This window comes from Anolis sagrei, chromosome 4 (genome assembly GCF_037176765.1).
Source record: "Anolis sagrei isolate rAnoSag1 chromosome 4, rAnoSag1.mat, whole genome shotgun sequence".
Lineage (NCBI taxonomy): Eukaryota > Metazoa > Chordata > Lepidosauria > Squamata > Dactyloidae > Anolis > Anolis sagrei.
In genome coordinates this window covers 210143599-210159618 of record NC_090024.1, presented here as the reverse complement: position 1 = coordinate 210159618, position 16020 = coordinate 210143599, and the positions used below count along the sequence as shown (strand labels likewise).

General features: G+C 38.2%; 1 protein-coding gene across 2 annotated transcripts in view; it reads right to left on the bottom strand.

Annotated features, from left to right (window-relative positions):
* Window positions 1-16020, bottom strand: part of RALY (RALY heterogeneous nuclear ribonucleoprotein) — a 268131-nt gene that overhangs the window by 167762 nt on the left and 84349 nt on the right. Inside the window, exon 2 of one of the 2 annotated variants that reach the window (XM_060772336.2) lies at window positions 4271-4368. The exons of the other annotated variant lie outside the window; for it this stretch is intronic. The gene's annotated coding sequence lies outside the window, so the exon portion shown is untranslated. The remainder of the gene's footprint in view (window positions 1-4270; window positions 4369-16020) is intronic. 2 annotated transcript variants of the gene reach the window in all.

The window sequence follows — 16020 nt, the reverse complement described above, 5'->3', positions numbered from 1 at the left end:
TTTGTTGAGACATTCATCTAAAAGGTTTATGATTTTTAAAATTTAAAATAGACCACATTGTTTTATGAAAAAAATGTTTCCACCTAGAAATGATTTTCTATGAAAAAACCCACACTTTTGCAATTTTTAAAGCAAAAAGTGATGACATGTAAACAGACAAATGATTGGCTAATTTTGAATATGGTGCCTTATGCTGGATATTATTTATATCCCTAGTTAGCTACATCCCTAATTAATGTTAATGGTTAGTTACACATACAAAATGGATTTGTAACAATTGTCTGGTTGGTTCTCAAACTGCCAATGAAAGAGTGATTGGTACTGCCATTGCAAATGGATCTCTGTTTACCATGTCTATTGCATTAATACCAATGTTTCTCCAGTGAATTAACAGAATCATAGAGTTAGAAAGTGACCTATGGTCCATCAGATCCAATCCTTTGCTCAAAGCAGGATTTCCAGCGTAAGCATCCTAGCAGATAAATGTCAAGAAGTTCCTTTTAATGTTCAATCAAAATTTTACTTTCCTGTAACTTCAAACCACAAGACATAGAGGTCTGAAGCTACCCTCTGAGGTAGTGGTGTTAAACCTTGAGATATTTAAAGAGAGCAAGCATATCACTCTTCCATCTTCTCTTCACCAACTCCTTCCACCTGTCCTCATATGTTTTGTTTTTATTCACTTTATTCTCCTTCTTGGAACTCACTCCAATTTGTCAATATTCTTCTTCAATGAGGCACCCAAAAAGGCCTGACCAGTGCAGAATATATTGCTAACTATTGCTAACTTGTACAATAAATGATCAAAAACAATTCTAATATCTTGGACTTTGGGATCATGCCTGGGAGTGAATGTTCTCCCTCACTACCTTTCATGGTGAGGGAGAAGCAATTAGCAGATAAAAAGCTAGTTTTGGGGTTCCAAAACGAGCAGAAATGTCCCATTGGTATAAAAGGCTATAGAACAGTGGTTCTCAACCTGTGGATCCCCAGATGTTTTGGCCTTTAACTTCCAGAAATCCTAACAGCTGATAAATAGGCTGGGATTTCTGGGAGTTATAGGCCAAAACACTTGGGGATGCACAGGTTGAGAACCACTGCTATAGAAGATCATTGGCCTTTCCCCCATCAGATGCCATCAAATGTGGGTAGCTACATTGGAGCTACTCAAAACCCTCTTACCTCTCCTTCATGGGTGAGGAAGCATCATGCAACAATTCCACACCACTTTGGGAGGAATAGGGGTGGGGCAAAGCTAGCATCGTCTGAGGGCGCTCAGCAAGTTCTGTCCTGAAGAAGAAAAAAGGGCCAAAACCCCCCAGTGTGATGAGATGCTTAGTCTATATGTAGGGAAGTCTATTGTCTTACCTACATAGTTAAAGAAGACCGAGATAAAATGTCCCTCCATCAGCATTATAAATCAACCTTAATGAAGAGTGAATATTGAGAACTACCTCAAATGAAGGCAAATTTACTACTTCTTATTTATATGTGTTAAAATTCAACCAAAAGATTTAAGAGCCAGCTTATTAGCTCTCCCTTTCTTTTGATGTTGGAAGTTGAACTTTTCCAGGTTTTTTTTTTGGGGGGGGGGGGGATGTCAATGGCCAGACAGCCTCAACTTGAAAACAAATTATCACTAATTGCATGATCCTTTTTATGACCAAAGACCTCATGGATCTGGAGAAGATCCTTGCCATATGGAAGTTTTCTTACTCAGCTACATTTTCACATTGCACTGTATGGGTGAATTAGACAGTAATAGACAGTTGTAGACAGTTATAGCAGTACGCTTCCACTTTAACAGCCATAATTTTATCCAATAGAAGTTTTGATTTGCAGTTTAGGAAATGATATTTAGAATTCTCTACTAGAGAGCTTTAGTGTCTCACCAAACTACTGACCTCAGCATCCTATAGGATGCAGTCACAGTAGTTAAAGTGGAATCATACCACAATAACTAGATAATGTGAAAAGGCCCCAAGAATTTCAATTTCCTGATTCATTTATTTTTTGCAGGATAGATTAAGAAGGGCTTTATTGGGGTAATCAGTCATTTCACGCTGCTGGTCTTTGAATACACAAGCTGACAGATTGCAAAGAAAGTTGGGGGAAATATTATCCACCATGCTTTATTCTTTGATCTTGTTTACAGTTCAAAGCACTACACTTCTCCATTCCCCAAACACACTGATAATATTTACATTATTGTCCTCTAAATGTTTTTACTATTCCTCCTCATTTCCTCATTCAGCTAGTAGAACTCATTGTCTTCCTTCCTTTTTTCAAAATTGATGAAGCAGAAGCCAGAGTTAACTGCCAAATGAATGAACAGGCTGAGAGCATCATTTACTCTTCTGCCTAAGAATAATGCAGTCTTTTGTTAGTTACTTCTTTGCAGCTCAGACAATTATGAGCAATTCTTGGCCTGAGACCACCTTGGAAAGATTCTGGTTGTATTTCAACATTTATTTAATCCTGGGAATGAATCAGGGATTTTTGAAAACCAGAGAATTGGCAAAATGAAATATCAGTTGTTTACATCACTATGCATATTCTAAAAAAACAAAAAACCAGACATTACTTTCTAAACTATTTAACCCCTCCCTCAAATAACATACATTCATGCTGTGTCCCAATTTCTTCTGACTGCTGCAGAACTGACCAACAATGTCTGGGTTTTTACTATGTCTTTTTTGAATGCACAACTATGTATCATCCCAGCTATTTCTTTCCACGGGATGAGGGATTATTAATTATCTGGAAAAGAAAAGATAAAAATAATAAGATCTGTGTAGTCCATAAAATATTACTTCTGTTATGTTACTTTGGAAGATGATAAGATAAGCCCTTCTATTACAGTAACAGAATGTTTAGGACAATTGGGAGCACAATTATTTATATTCAAGATGGGCAGAAGTAATTATTTATATTTAAGATGGGGAGAAGTAATTGTTGTCATCATTGGCATTGATTGAGACAGTGAAAGGGAAAATAAGGTATTTATTTAACTATATTTTCAAGAAGCAAAAGCGTACAAATGAACCCAGATACCTTGAATGAACCCATGGCCATCTTATGTACAACACCCTTTTGCAGGAGTCAAAGATAGTTTGTTAGATTATAAATAGCTGACTTGGAGGTCAATAGGATTAGCCTCACATAACAATACTTAGGATGTCTCTTTCTAAAGTTGCAGTATTTTAGCTTATGACATCAGCTGACATGCTGAAGAGCAAATTATATGTTTGCAGCTGCTCTACAAAGTCTGTTATTTCACTGAAAGTCCTCTTCCCATGACCAAAGACCTCATGGTTCTGGAGAAAAGAAATATTACCAAGTCCCTGCCCATCTGCTTAACCTTTTGTTGACTTCATTATGTGAGCAATTCTTTCTGTTCATCTGCTGGGATTTGTGGAGATATGAAATCCATTAATTTAAGGTGCGTGATTTGTTTGACTGAAGGTGGCTGGAGAACTGTTCATGCACTTCCCTATTTATCCTTCCCTTGAAATGTATTTTCTGAAGGTTGCTCACTTTTCTCACACTTCATGGGTGTTAAGAAGGTCACAGACAGGCCACTGTTTAAAAAGCTAGGGAATACAATACTAATCCATGGAGGACAGGATGATGTGATACGTATGATAAATGGCTAAGACAAGTGATTAGAGCCTGGATTAATCTGTGATTAGATACTGTGACTGAGCTCATAGACATTTGGAGGTTCCTGAGAGGCCATTCTCAGCATGGTGGTAATCATTATGCCAGAAACGAGAGAAAGATTTGTTTAAAAAACACACACACAACCGATGTCAGTTCTACCAGCATAAAAATTTAAAACACAAAATGATCTACAAAACTCCCAAGTTACCCTTCAAAATGTAATATTCAATTTGCCCTTCAATCATATTTGTTTTTACTGTGTCTAACCAGGATAATTGGTTGTTTTTCTTGTCTTGAACCATGACAAACTGTCCTACTATTTCCACTGTTGTGTTTGAATCATATAAATCAGAGCTTTTCAGCAAGATCTATTTCCCCAAGTTAATGTAAAAACAACAACAACAACACAAGGCTTGCTTTTCAACATTAGAATATCTTAAGAAACCACTGGCCATAAAACAAATCTCATTACACAGCAATCCAGAACCTTTTTCCTGAAGCTCATGTAATTCCACCACACAAACTTTTGAGTTTCATTAAAAACAATTGCACCAGAAATACAAATATTGCTCAGCAACTTTAAATTGAAATATGATGAATTACTCACCAGGAATGGTGTTTTAGATATGGAACTGTACCTCCTCCTTGCTCAATAGATGAGGGAGTCTAAACTGGTGCAGTATTCCTTTATAGGTCTGGCTTTACCTGCAAATGAAGGGACACCGTAAATAGTTGTTACTCACAGTTTAGAATTAAATGTTTTACCATCTATTACACATAGATGCAGACTTGATATATGCTATCTATCTATCCATTGATAAATCGACTGATCAATCGATAGATGGATAGATATGAAACCTCAAGGAACATGTGAAGTTCTTCAGGTTCCGTTTTGTCCCTCATATTTAACGTAACAGTGAAACCACTGGGAGAGGTCATCTGGAGTTTTGGAGTGTGGTGCCACCTATATGCAGATGACACCCAATTCTACTATTTCTTCCCATCTAAAGCCAAGGAAGATGTCCTGACCTTAAACTAGTGCCTGTCATCAGTAATGGGCTGGATGAGGGCAAACAAATTGAAACTCAATCCGTACAAGACAGAAGTGCTCCTGGTCAGTTGGAAGGCAGATTAGGTAATAGGGATCCAGCCTGTGGTAGATGGGGCCACCCACCCCCCCCCCCCCGAAGACTGCAGTTTGGGATCCTCCTGGATTCAATGTTGAACCTGGAGGTCCAGGCATCTGCAGTGGTCAGGAGGACCCCATTGTTTGTACAATTAAAACGTGTGTGCTGACTGCACCTGTTCCTTGAGATGCTGGATCTGGCCATGGTAGTACATGCCTTTGTTAACTCCCATTTGGATTACTGTAACACATTCTATGTGGGGTTGCCTTCAAAGAGTATTCAGGAACTTCAGCTGGTCCAAAGAGCTGCAGCCAGGTTGCTTACTGAGGCTGGCTACAGAGAGTGGACAACCCTCCTGTTGCAGCAGCTCCACTGGCAGCCAGTTTGCGTCTGGATATAATTCAAAGAGTTGGTTGTAATCTTTAAAGTCCTATATGTCTCAGGTCCAGGCTATTCAGCTGATTACATCTCCTTGTATGAACCTACCCAGGCCCTGAGAACTTCATGAGAGGCCCTTCTCTTGGTCCCATCTCCACTGAAAGCTTGGTTGGTGGTAACGGGAGAGGGTCTTCCTTCTCAGTGGCTGGTCCTCAACTTTGAAACTCCCTGCTCAGGGAAGCCAGAATGGCCCCCTCCATGCTATTCTTCCAGTAGATGTACCCAGGCCATTTCTGATAAAATGTTAATGTGTATGGTCAGCTAATCAGTCCGATATACCAAACAAAAGATTCAATTTGTTCCTTTAATAAATCAGGAAAATGTATTATATTTATAATTTATAATAAAGCAGCTAAATCAGGAAATCCCAACTGGATGCCCCCCCCCCCAATGAGGGTCTTCCTCCAGGGGCAAACCAAGAATGGGCAACCTGGAAGTCCCTGAATAGACTCAGAAGCGGAGTGGGTAGATCAAAAGACAACTTGGCAAAATGGCACTATCTAAAAGAATTCCATACCTTGTGTGACTGTGGAGCAGAACAAACAACTCTGCATCTGTGTTTGTCCATTGTGCCCTGCCTCATGTACAGAGGAAGAATTGTTGGAGGCTACAGACAATGCCGTTGCTGCTGCCCATTTTTGGTCAAAAGATATTTAGCTGCCTACACACCTTCAATTTTTATCAGTTTTATATTAATTTATGCAATATTTTTGATATGAAATAAATAAATAAATAAATAAATAAAGACTCAATTCATATTTGGTTCTATGTAGAATTTCAGAACTTTCCACTGGGACTACTGTTTGAAAGTCGGATAATGAGAGGAACAAAAATGGCAAATGTCTCCATGACAAAGGGGGCACTTGTATTTAATGTGTTGAGTAGTGATCTGTAACATTAAAAGACATAATATATGTCATCTGTGCATACACAAAATACAGGCAAAGAGAGAGTGGGATGGAGATGGACATTATTCCTAGATAGTCTTTCTATGTAAAGGTCTGTTGGAAGGTGATTTAGGGATAGAGAAGCAGTAGTTTTCCATGTGCTGAAGAACACAATTCCTGTGCCATTTACCATTAGCCAATCCCATTGAACTGATAGCCTCCAACATTTTGATAGAAGAAAACTAGGATGCATGTGGCCAAGCAACATCAAAATGTGAGCAAGATAGCAAATGAGAAAGAACACAGAAGTCAGGAAAGATCGCAGTGGGTTGCTTTTGCCTGAGCCTATGCAGATGTACAAAAGTCTGCCCTCTCCAGTCTTGCCACTGAATCTGTTCAGTGCAAACTACTTTCATACTTTGAACTCAGCAGCAATTGGTGTAAGTGAAGAACAAAGCATAAAAGTAATAGGAGGAGAGATAAACTAAGACATTTTAAAAGCAGCTGCAATAGTGGGACAACAGGACTATCCTGCTAAATTGGAGGGTATAACATTTGTAACTGGAGGGTATAACCATTTGCCTCTATATTTTTATATTAACATGACACCCTTATTTATCCTCTTTTAAAAAAAATGTTTGTGTGGCACCATACTTATTAGGTTTCTTACAATGCTGACCCTATGATACTGGACTTGTTTGTAAGGGGAAACAGGATCGGCTGCACGCACGCTTCAAAGTATTTGCTTTTTTAGTCCATAGAGCCTGCATACAAGAACAAAACTGCTTCTCAAATTTCAGGGACGAGTATCAATTTGTGGAAGAGATTCCAGATCTGGAGTTTGGCACCAGTAATCCCTGGCTGAAACTGAGCAAATACATTTGTTTGTTTGTTGTTGATGGCACAGGGTCCCTTCTGGAACTGATCCGGTTGCAAATTACATGCTTGCATATATTTCCTAGGAGCAATTATGGTAACCTTCCAAAACAGAGGAATGGGGACACATTTCAATTTTAAAGTGTAGAAAGCTAACAGTTTTTTGCGGATCATCAATTGCAGTCATGGTGTGAGATTTCTACAAAAATTTCCATAGCATTAAATTATGCTCCCAAATCTTAAAGTGATCGGAAGAGGATGGGTTCAGCAACAGTTAAGAAACATTACATTTTTGCACTGGTATGAGAAACATTTTTAAGTTTCCTATAATAGTTCTGACTGACCCTAAACTCAGGGTAACACTCTGAATAGAAGATATTGAAGGGCATTTACGACAAGAGTTTGCCTATTCACTCATTTTGTTGTCATTGTTGGTACACATCTTACATAAAAAGGAACATCTGACACAACATTGTTATTCTTCAGATGAAATAGATAATGACTTGCAGAGGACTTCATTACACTGTTGCTAGTGCTGTTTAAGTCAGGTTTTTTTTTTTTTTGCTTAAAGAAATAACTGGGGAACTGTATTATGTGCTGTTGGAGAGATGTGAATGTATTCGCAAGCAACAACTTTTAAAGGCCAGAAGTGGGGTTGAGATTTTTTTGGGGTGGTTGGAAATAATTGTGAGTTGTTTGTTTTCTCTATGGGATATTTACTGAGCAGTGAACAGTCCTCAAAGTGAATAGTCCCTGGGTTGCATGCTAAGCAAATACAGACTATGCAAGTATTGCTGTTAGTGATGAGGCATTGCTGCCCATAATGAATAATGTTGTTCCATCTATCCACATTTTGGAAGAGCTGTGTTATGTGTTCCCAGGTGAAAACAAATGGCTTTCTCAATAGTCAAGAAATCTCATCAAGAAAAAAAAAGACCTGCATAGTTTTTGCAAAATCCCCTAGTGTTCAACACTTTTGAGGTGTTGCACAGTAACAATTCTATGGGTTGTTTTCATGAAAATTGTTGCCTGTGCACAAGAAACAATGTTTTCTCAACATAATAATTTCTGCACATTTAAATTTATGTTCAAATGCAAAATTTAAGGATGAAGTCCAATGTAGAAAGGAGAATCATCCAGCCTTGAAAGGTTTAAACACATAACATACAAAAAGATTGTCCAAATTGCATTGTCCAGGGAAGGAAAAGAGCTATACTATGCCTTTTTATTTTTAAAAAATATCCAATGAAAGCTTCCCCATCCAGATGCAGACAGCATTCACAGCATATAAAGGTTTTCTTTTTACCATTAAAAGTCCATAAAATAGTGTAAGTGGAGAAGAACAGGAAAAGGTATATGTTGTCGAAAACATATCCATTGGGAGCATATAACATATATCTCCATCTGGCATGACAATCAGAATACTATTAATGTGCTTTTGAGAGGGGAAATACATTTATTCTTCTTGGATGCAAAGTAGAAATTTATATAGTGAGTGCTATGGAAATGTTGCAAAAGAAGCTTAGTTGTTTTGTGGGAAAGTACTTGTGGCATTGCTTAACAACTGATTTTGTAGAAAGACTATACATGATAGTGGTTATGTGAGAAAAAAGAACCCTGGTGTTTTGCTACATGCTTTCTAGTAATAGCTTAAGTGGTTTGCCTTGCTACACCTTAAGCCTGAATTATCTACCCTATACTATAAAAGAGCTCAATGTTTTAAAAAGACCAATTTCCTGACTTTTATTTATTTGGTTTGAGTGTGCCACAGTGACTGAAAAGTTAAATGCTGGGGGATTAATGAATCTTAACATTCACTGCATTCTGTCATTACTGTTGCTCAAATATTAAGGAATTGCAGATGTTCTGCACCAAAAGTGTAACATCATATACACTAAGGGCTATTTCAGTCTCAGCAACAATAAAGGTCCTACCTTTATCACAAGAGTAAAGTACCATATGGACAAGTCATTAAACTAAAATAGTTAACAAGTGATGAGTGACAACACATATATGAAGTGGAAAGGGAGGCCAGTGGATACAAATAACTCACAGTCTTTCTTCAGGTAGCTATTTATACAAGTCCAAATAGAGATAATTCATTTGGAAGAGAGAGAGAGAGAGAGAGAGAGGGAACACAGATTTGCATTACAGTTATATTTATTCGTTTGGATGTATAGAAGATTGTAACCAGATGACCTGCGTATCAATTATTCAGACAGCTGTCCAGGTGCTGAATATTGATGGCAAAATTAAAGTCTTCACTCTCACTGTCCAGGGTTTCCTGTCTTTTAAGTCAGTTTTGAACCAGACAAAAAATGCTCTAACTCAGGGATAGGCAATTACGGCAAGCTCTGCTGCTGTGTCAGCCCTCCAGGAGGCCTTGGAGCCCCAGACTCACCTACCCAAAATGCTCCGAACAACCTTCAGTGTTTTAGCAATGGGTACTGCATCCTTTTAGGACCCAGAAGGCATAATAATATCAATAGGCAAATGTTGTTTGGTTCGGTATGGTGATATGGCCTATGGGAAATTCATAAAATGTATTTATTATTATTGTTTAATGGGCAAAAACAAACTGCTGCAACCTCTTCTGAATTGTTTGTTCTTCCTCATTAATTTTTGTCACCTTACCCATTCTCTGATGTTGCTTGGCCATATGTCCCAGTTTTAAGTGTTGGAGGTTATATTTTCCATCTACCTATAATGGCTGATGTTATGTGGTTAAAAAAATGGAAGGTCTTCAAAATCTGAAAGACCACTGGTTCTCTTTCCTTTAAATAGAGAATTGCTTTCCAAGAGTCCTATAAATTCTCATCTATGAAGTAGGAATCATGGCCATCTTACCCTACTCTCCATTGCATGCATTTAGTTATGCACAGGTGACATATATACTGTCCTCTGGTATTTCACTTATAGTCAGATTCTCAGAGAAAAGGTATGATATAAACAAGCAGACTCTAATCAACACATGAAATACACTCTAATGTTGCTTGGATACAGGGGTCCCAGTTTTCAGAGAAAACATCCAAGAATTTAAGTAAAAAGTCTGTAGGGAAGACTGTGGCCAGGTGTTTTGTCCACCTCTTCAGTCTGGTATCCATAAACTATGCCTCTGCTATTTCTCCTTATAGTTCTTAATCTTCCTACTGACTAGATAGCCTTTCAAAGAAAGGACCACTCTTTTACAACATACTCGCCCAAAACCACAACTCTAGGCCCACTGATCAGATGTATGCTGCATACTCTCTAACAAGAGGGTAGATCTTCCTGATAGGTTTTCAAAGAAGGATTGAGATGGAGCCTCTATCTTATAGAAAGTGAAATGTCCTCTAATACATGCCCTGCATCTGTAAGGTTTTGACATTTGCTTTTAGCCAGCAAATAACAAATCTCATGGCCAACACAGAGTATAACAAGTTGCAAAGTTATGCCATCAGCCTCACCATTTTCTACATATATGTATCTATTGTCAAATTTCTCCATGACAGTAGCCCAAGCATTTTACAGGTTTGAAGAAACTAAAATTAAAGACAGGAAGTACTTTGAAAAATTGAATGCACAAGAGCAGATTTGACACAAAGGCCATAGATGATGCTGAATGTGGAGATCCAGATGCTAATTGCACATAATTTCTTCATTGAAGACCAAAAAATCTTATGAATTTTCATGAAGCTGCCTTATTGGTTCATTAGATTCAAATCTGAGAAAGAGCAGCTTTCAAAGATATTTGAATTAATCCTGATATATGATTGCTGATTCTTGCTGAAATCTCAGAGATTGCAGCTGTGAAACTTGGAATGCTTGACCATTTGATTTTTGAGTATTCCTAGAAGAATTGGCTTTATCCAGGTCTTCTAAAATAAAGTTTTTTTCAGCACATCCTGTGCTGTTCTCATTCAGTTAAACAATGTATCAATATACTTTTTAAAAATGTGTATTTTGAAAGGAATGTCTACTTTGAAAATTCTCATCATCACATGTTTCCATGTTTTTTAGGCAGATTAAAGCAAAATTTTACAATTAATGTACAAATTGACATAGAAATTGTTTTATATTACTATTAATTCTCTTGAGTCATTATAATAGGAGATACATAAAATGAAAAAAGTAAATATATAAATGGAATGGAAGGTCCTCCAAGGATGTATACATACAAAAGTTTAGGAACTGGCTGTAGGCTGAAGCTCTGAGCTACATCATATTTAAGAGGCCTCTGAGGTCCCATGTACATTGATAATTTGATGCAGTTTCAAACTGGCATTGAAGAAAGTGGTTTTGATGTACAGATGATTACACAGGAAATCCTGGAACAAATTTGAGCACGGATCAGATGCACATTATTAAGGACTTTCTTTTGTGTACTGTTGTGGGTGTTAGTTGTCTGTCCACCACAGTCTGAAGCTAGTTTCAAATTGTATGAAATAGTCAGAGATGGAAAAAGAGTATTATCCCTGAAACTTGGATTGTTTTTAGAGTCCTTTAAACAAATACTTTTCTTTAAATTATATTTAATTTTGTGGTCTCTAGACTTTAATGGAATTTTCAACACACTTAAGGATCTGCTGTTCCATTGAATAATGGCCCTTTCCACTGACTTCTTCACAGCCATTTAAATATTGCCAAGTATTACAAAGATACAGACCTAACCAGGATCTTCAGCCAACTGGGACAGGTTAGGTATGTGCAGTTCATCCCACTGAAAGTACTTGATAAACTCTGGAAGTGGCATTATCATCACTAACTATGGTTGAGTATTAATAGCTGACAGCTGCACAATGGAATGAAGGTACAAGAGTCTGGTGTTGATATGATTAACTCATTTTCCATTTCAGTTTGTACAAGCTTCAGTCAGGAAACCTGAGGTGAGTTGCAGAGATATTTCTGCTGGTCACAATCATGTGCCCATATTTTTGATCCAATTAGCAGCACACACCTCTCACTACCAGGACTGCAAAGTTAAACTTCCCAATGAAATATGAACATAATTTGCACTGAATAATCTGAACAAAAAGAAGGCCAGCTAAAGAAACTGATTTTACCATATTTATTTGCTCTAATACAGAATTTGCAAAGTAGGTTGTGTAAATATTCAGGAGGATACAATCTGGAGACATACGCTAACCCAAAAAACACTTAGGACTAGTCAGAGCATGGGAATAATACATTAAAAACAATGCCTTGTTTTAATTTTTGTGAAGTAGACTGGAGGGTTAAATAATAAGGGAAAGGATTTTGTGTTTTACTTTTAATCTAACGAGGCATAATAAATAGCAGATTTAGACTAATTATTTAGCCATTCTTAGTTTAGACTAATTGTTATTCTTATCTCCAAACAAGGAGTGGAGAGAAGATATCAGATGATATTTAAAACTGAGAAGGTTTAGCTATGAAATATGGTCTGATTTACAGCCCTAGAAGGTTTAGAACAGGAACGCTGGTATGTAGACTGGCAAGTCCAGTATCATAGGGTCAGCATTAGAAGGCACCTAAGTATGGTGCCAAAAAGTTGGAAGAGACCTCATAGGCCATCCAGTCCAACCCCCTGCCAAAAAGCAGGAAATTTGCATTCAAAACACCCCCGACAGATGGCCATCTATTCTGTTTTAAAGCCTCCAAAGAAGGAGCCTTCACCACACTCCGGGGTGGAGAGTTCCACTGCTGAACAGCTCTCAGAGTTAGGAAGTTCTTCATAATGTTCAGGTGGAATCTCCTTTCCTGTAATTTGAAACCATTGTTATGTTTGGTCTAGTAGTTGGAATCTCCGCTTTGCCACACAAACCTTGCGTAAGTTAGAGTCTTTCAATCCCAGAGGAAGGCAATGGCAAACTAAGCAGCTACAACATTTTTTTTAAGAGTAGGGCTTCTTAAACTTTTTCACTCGCAATTCCTTTCAGCCTGATAAATTTTTACAGTACTCTGGGTATATACTATATAGGTAGTTAACATATATAAATCAAACATTTACTAACAAATCAGCATTTTCAAGGCTTGCTAAACAAGCTGATTTTCCTTTTTATGAAGTACAGCAGAAGCAGCTTCTGCAGAGTCCACTACAAACACCACAGAACAGATTCATGTAAATATCTAAAACAGCCACTAGGTGCCAGTCAAAAAACATTTATTATTGCCAAATTTGTCATGACCCTAAAGAGACCCAATTTGGAGTCAGGACCAACAGTTTAAGAAATAGCACTTCAGAGTATTGATTAACACACACACACACACACACACACACACACACAAATATATCTGTCACAATACTCTAACTTTGTTGCTAACACCAACCTGCAACCTATACTCAAGGTGCTTGGACTAGAGCTGGTCCTTGAGCCAGTGACTGTTATCACCTGGCAAGTTTCTACAAAAGACAGACACAATTGTAGGCAGTGGGAACAAGTACAATGCCAGTCCTTGACACACTGAGGTAAATAAATAATTTTCATCCCCCTATATCTGAACTACATCAATACTGGGGATCTATATCAACATATCTCAAACATCTTCTTTCACAGTTTGTAGGTGTGTAATTAGAAAAGAAACTGTGTAAACAAAGGCATCCAGTATCTAGTCTCTACTACCCCATCAAAAGAAAATGTATGAATGAGGGACTGCAATGCACCAGGATCCCCGGAAGGGAGGTATCTGCCCATTGTTCCAACAACAGATGAAAGAGGCCCATCTCAGGCAAAGATCCTTTCAACCCAGAAAAGTGTGTGCATACATACCCACTCACACAGTGGGCAAACCCTAGAGAGCTCTGGCTTAAACACAATAAACCATCTGCTAATGTTAATTATGCCAGAACCACAGTGAGAGGAGGGGTGGAACACACCTGTCGCAAGTTTAACGGTGGAGGTAATTGGCTTTACCCCATTTATCCCAGGGCCTAATTGTCAACTCCATTTGAAGTTTGGTCTGCTCGGCAGCTACATATTCTTTTGTTCATTCATGAAATCACTTCAGATAGCCTTCTCTTTCCATTTCCCTTGGCTGCCCTGCTTCTGTTTAATTCCAGCATTGCAGGCAGGGTGCCGATATAAGGAGGAGGCTGACATTTCTCTTTGAGCAATTTGCTGTGGAATTTCTGATGGAGCCCGTTTGTCCCCCACACCACTGTGACATTAATTGTTGTTAAATATTCTTATCTGTTACGTACAGTTCTGCTTCAATAAAGGTCAGTGGCTGCGTCCATGACAGGGTCGGTTGTCGCTGTGCAGTAGAACTAATCAGTCACTCCCTGGCTCTATCTGGAGTCCTTCTTTTCCCTCTCATTAATTCAGGCTCAGCAGAAAGACTTTAAAAATGCAAAACATCTCAGCTGCTCAGATGGGTATTAGGATATGAAATTATTAGCTCAGCCGGTACTAGAAGGCTGGCTAATATTGCCTGCATGACTCTAGCTACAACACCTCATTAAGAGGCCATACAGCTGCCTGTGGAAATAAAATGGTGCCTTTAATTAAAAAGTCAGCATTGTTGGTTAGAATGATGTCTAAGATCTATCACTGGGTTTGCACAAGATGGCCTCTTTTCTTATGTCAACTGGAAATGGGATAACCTTAAGCTTCACAAATTTTTCTCACTCACACTGACTCCCTCCTCCCTTTTAAAGAAAAAAAATTATAAACACTTTGGAAGAGTTGCTAACAGAGGAGGAGGTCCTTATAGGCAAACAAGTTGAATTAACACCAACTATGTACTTGGCATACTAAAACGAAAGGTGTAGCATCTTCTTTCTCAGTGCAGTGGCCCTAGTTGAGTGTAAGTATTAAACTCTGGGGCAAGGATATGGGATGTACTATAAGCCCTTTCAATTAATATTGTTGTACATAGAATATATTCCCTAAACCTTAATATGTGAGGTTCTGCAAAGTGCTCTATAGACGTATTTGGTTGGGCACAAATCAGGCTTATTGGGTTTTGCAGTCCTGGAAAGGCTGTAACCAAATTCTGCTGAATGTGGTTATATATTCCTTTCCAGAATTTTGTGCTTAATGAGTAATGTTCTAGGAAGTTGTCACATGTGTGATGGCACCCACATCCCTACATCCAGCACTGGACATATATGTGATGCCACAGCAGGGATGCAAATCCTTTCTTTGTTTGCATGCAAGAATGTTTTTTTAAAGTTTGCGTTAGGTGATTTTGTTGTTGTTGCAAGGCTATTGTTCATGCAGAAGCATTGGTTGAAACACATCTCCCTCTGTGAGCCTACAAGAGCTTTAAGATTGGCTAGGGGGGCCCTGCTCTCTGTCCCAACCTTTTCGCAAGCGTGATTGGTGGGTACGAGAGACAGAGCCTTCTCATTGGTGGCCCCTCAGCTATGGAACTCACTCCCCAGTGACATCAGGCAGGCGCCATCCCTCCTGGTTTTTAGAAAAAAAACTTAAGACCTGGCTTTTTTACACTGAATAGGAAACTACGGAATGAGACTTAACAGCTTGAATAATGGACTGTGGATTTTGGAAAATGATTATGGATATGAGACAATGACTCGGTATTTTATATAGTTTTAATATCTGTGACTGATTGATATGTATGTTTAGATTGTTTTATATTTTGATGAGATGCATTTTATTGTATACCTGTGCTGCACTGAATTTTTGCCAGATTTTTAAGCCGCCTTGAGTCCCCTTTGGGGTCAAGAAAGGCAAGGCAAAAATGAAAATGAAAATGCAAATGCAAATGCAAATGCAAATAATAATAATAATAATAATAACAACAACAACTTGGGAAGGGTCTGATGTGTGATCCAATACAACAACCAGCAGAGTGATCTTGTTTGCTGCTGACTCATCTTGTTCTGTTTCTAATAATAATAATAATAATAATAATAATAATAATACTAATAATAATAATAATCCTGTTCATGACACATGCATTTATTCTAAGCTGGGGCTGCCTTTGATGCCAAGGACATGCCAAGATGTTGCTTGCCTTTGAAAATTGACTCACAAATCAGCTTTATTGGTGGAGGATGATGCAACAAGTGGTCTACAGCAAAGGAAGGACCACATTGCTTTAGC